Below are 4,512 nucleotides of genomic sequence, written 5' to 3'. Positions count from 1 at the left end.
TGTGTGGTGAGAGAGGCGGGAGCCCAGGCGTCTTCCAGTTGAGGTAGTCATATCTTCATGGGATAGGGACATGCAGGATCCCAATTTCCCAGCACTCTTCAGGGATTCCCTGTTTGGATAATGCTGCTAAATTCACCCATTTTAATGTTTTATGAAGCAAATATTTTAGAAGAAATTTGGGGAAGCGTGCAGCAGTTACCTGTTACCTCCAAAGGGGTTGCTATTTGGGTTTCTACTTTTAACCTTACCGTGGGAGTTATGGGAGGGAGGGGGGGTAAAAGGGAGATGATTTGGGTTTATATGTCCCTTTTTTTTTGTGATGGGGATTTTTTTTTTATGGTTCTATTGTGGAGAAACTTTGTAATAAAACATTATACCGCACATTTTGGGTGTCAATTCTTTGCGTTAATCCATAGTGATGGTGGAGTGCCTGTTTGTTATACCCTATTAAGTGTTTTTGTTACTGCCACATTGTTTCCTTTATGAAACTTAATACAGGTTGTTGTAGGCTGAGTAAGAGAAACTATTAGATTCCCCATCTAAGATGGTGTGGATAGAAGAATCTCCGCTTTCGACTCTTGTATTCAGCAGCTGTGTGCATTTGATTGGATGCAGGCACTGTTTGGTCAACAATATCCTTGCATGGCTCCTTCGACAAGTCGATTGAAAAATCAACTTTTGTTGAAATGGTTGGTGCCAAAAGGACCACCCACTGCTCAAATTCGAGCTGTTTATGGCCAGCTTTAGTCACCAAATTGGTGAAGTGTCCTTGGTTTGATTGGTCATTCAAGATAGTTCATTGTAGGTCACTGCTACCAATAGCTTTCCTATAATATTGTAGGTAGGGATGTCCAGATATCAGTGCCGATACTTGGCATTTTCACGAAAACTACCAGGGTTACAGCGGTTGCAATTGGGACCTGGCTCTTGTGCTCCCCCACTGTCCTGAGATCATTAGTCTTTATTGTTTTATAAAAACTGTCACATGACAATAAACAAAAATGTATCAGTACTTGTATCTGAAAGTACCAGTACTTGGAAAAATGGTATCAGTGCATCACTTTTAAATATTTATTTTAAAAAAAGCATGCATTAAAATGGGGATGTACAAATCCCAGGAGCTCCGTATGCTCCTTAAAAAATGACAGCTGCCTCCTAAATTTTTTATTTTTCTCTAGTCTAGTACTGGAGTTGGGAAAAGTATCTGTACATGTACTTGTACCGAGTACGGTACTTGGTATCTGAACATCCCTAATTGTAGGTGTTATATAAATCCTATATAACACTTACAATAGCTTTGTATGGTCTACCCTTGACACTTGTGAATGTCTATTATGAATAATGAGTAGCAAGATAGAATGGAGGTTTAAATGCTATATTAGTGCATGCTTGCAGCTTTCATACTTCTGTTGTCCCCTACAAAGTATGGACATAAGAATGGTCTTATATCAGTTTTGCCAATTACAGGGATGTCTAAATCTGTTTTTGAGCAACGGCTTTACTAACAGGCTAGGTTACAAGAGCTAACCGGTTCTAGGGAAGTAGACACCTCCTTTTATGCATTTGAAGGTTAACCCTAGTTTGTCCCAAAGTTACTTTTATTGAAGAAAAAAAAATTGAATCGTTTAGCACATATTGTTAATACACATAAGATATAAGGACAGCTTTAACCTGTGAACAATGTATTGCTCTTTTGGTTTTATTACTTAGAAAATGTGTGCTTCCAATCTTGTGGCACCAGTTTGGGAACGTCCCATTTTCTCTTCCAGCATGACTGTGCCTTTGTACACAGACAGCTCCCAGAAAGGCATAGTTTTAAGAGCTTGGTGTGCAGGAACTCGAGTGGCCTGTGAAAAGTGCGGACCCCAGCGCTAATGAACAACTATGGGATTAATGGGAATTCAGATGGCAAGCCAGATCTTTTCACCTAATATCAATACCTGGCTTCACAAATTCTCCTTTGGCTAAATGGGTATCAATTCCCACAGACGCTACAAAGTCTTGGCAGAAGAGAAGTTTGTTACAGCTGGTGGGACAGTAAAGTGTCAACACACCCTTCAGTCAGAACCATCATACACTATATGGCCAAAAGATTGTAATTTTAAGGAAGTCACTGACTAGCTCCTAGGGTGGAAAAATTAATTAGTTCTTTGGTCTGACATTTCATACATCCGACTTATTATGAATTGGCCTAACTTCATTCATTTGTTTTTTTGTTCTTGTACGTGGTTATATTTGTCATTAAAGGGGTTCTAAACCCTGCATTTTTTTTTGCCTATATCTACTGCTAGTAAGCAGTAGATATAGGCAAGAAGTTTAAAAAAAAAAAAAACCCCGCTTTAACTAGTTTTAAACTTGCCTCGTTATCGCTGCTCGCTCCCATGCCGAGAATCAGGAAGTGATCGTACGGCCGCAAAGGATCTTGGGGCGGGCGCATGCGCAGTTCCGATTCTCGGCCGGAGACGAGCAGAGACGCAAGGTAAGTCTATGGACGCGTGCACCCGCATGCAGACACCGCTGGATCGGAAGGACAGAGCAGTCAGCGATGGATGGGAGAACCGCCGCACCGCTGCAGGGACACGTGAAAACATGTGGAAAGAAGAGGAAGATCAGAATAACAGACATCATTTTAAGGTAAGTGCTAACATTTACATGGGGGGAGGGGGGAAAAAAATTTGACTTTAATGTCACTTTATAGATGAACTTTACCCATTGTCTTTTAAATGTGACACACACCTTTTTAGAAATGTTTAGTAATGACAATCTACAAACACATACTTCTAGATAATTGCCGGCTTTGTATTCTTTGCATACCTTGTTTCTCTTTTCTTCAGTCATCTGATAGTTTAATTTGGGGCATATTACTAGATCTCCCTTTACTTCCTGGAACTCTGGTACATGTGACCATGCACATCATCTCAGGGGGAAGGACATGCCTTTCCTTGAGATCTTGTGAGATTACAGATGAGATTTCCCAGAAATGCTCTGATGTAACCTTCCCAAGGTGCAATGCTTGGACACAGATTACATCACAAATGCCCAAGAGGACCAGAAAGTGGAAAAAACAATCGTAAGTAAAAGCAAAATATGTGAACTGTGACCCTCGTTCAGGATGTATCCGACTACATTTTGAAATAAAGCCACTAAAAAGAAAATGTTCTCATGGGCTCTGGTATGTCACAATAGTATGAACTGTTATGAGGTGCATTTCATCCTCCTCAGCAGTATTTTGCATAATTGGGGAACAAATAATACATTTTATTCACACTAATGTAAGCTCGGTATGTTGCTTACCTCATTAAATAGTGTATGATAGATAAGTCGGCTATTAAAGCCTCAATTCTTCACATGCCTTCATTCTCCAGAACCTCTGTGCTGCTAAAGGAATATAACCCCTGTCTTATCTCTGGTTAGCCTCAAGCAGCGGTTGTGTTCAATTTGTTATGGAGCTTGTTCTTTTTGGTGTGAAAATTGAACATACCTCAGGGAAGTCATGAGACATTGTATAGTGTACTGAATAGTGGTCACAAGATGATTGCTTGCACTGTAAAGCTTGTAAGTGCATTAATACAAGATTACTATGGAAACAAACATTTGCAGCAAAAGTATTTATGGCATGTGTTTACTGTGTACTAAAATATTCCCTACAATAAAACTATTTAGACCTCTTTTGTATACTGCATTTGAAAGGAAATATTTGAAGGGAAACAAACACTTCCTATTTAATAAAACGGAAGACCGTAGTAAAAAAAATAGTTACTAGGCCCTGGTGGAGCTTTCTAAAAGTTGTAATTTTTCTTTTCAATATACCATGTTTCCCTGAAAATAAGACACTGTCTTATATTTTTTGGGGGGCTCAAAAATACACTAGGTCTTATTTTTTTTAATGTGCAACAATCCACACTTATTCATGTACAAAAATATGGTGATCAGGGGTGCCGTACCTTTCCAAGAGAAATTTTCTAACCAATCGCTGGCCAGAATGAGCGAAGCGCGCTTTCACTATTGAATTCTCACAGGCGGAGTGCATTTGGTATCACTCCGCCTGTGACAGGAGGCGGCGCTATAGAGGAGGCATCGGCTTATGCGGCTCTGCTCCCTCCGCTGCCCCCTTGCTTCCTCTATCCCTGGCTTCGTTGGCACCGCTGATTCTCTCCCGCCTCTTCAAGTTCCCCCTTATGCCACCACCGGCCCTGGGAATGGTCACAACTAGGTCTTTATTTTTGGGGAAACAGGGTAGCTTATTAATGCAGCATGAAAGAGCTGGATGGTACTGGTAATATCTTCCTATAGCCTTTAACTTTGTTCAGAAAATGTTTTTTTCTCCCCTTAGTGCGACAGTCAACTTTGAGTTGTTTTCCTGCATTGCCACATTGGTTTATATATAAATGGACTGCTCTTCATCCAGAGCAGTACTGGAGAAACATTAAATGGCACGTTGTATCAACTCTTTGAGACGAACTCAAGGAAACAAATTCCTTGCCACCCCCCCCCCCCCCTACCCAGGGGGTA

The sequence above is a fragment of the Nanorana parkeri genome, unplaced genomic scaffold, assembly GCF_000935625.1.
Source record: "Nanorana parkeri isolate BGI_ZX_2015 unplaced genomic scaffold, ASM93562v1 scaffold959, whole genome shotgun sequence".
Lineage (NCBI taxonomy): Eukaryota > Metazoa > Chordata > Amphibia > Anura > Dicroglossidae > Nanorana > Nanorana parkeri.
Note: the sequence above shows the minus strand (reverse complement) of the source record.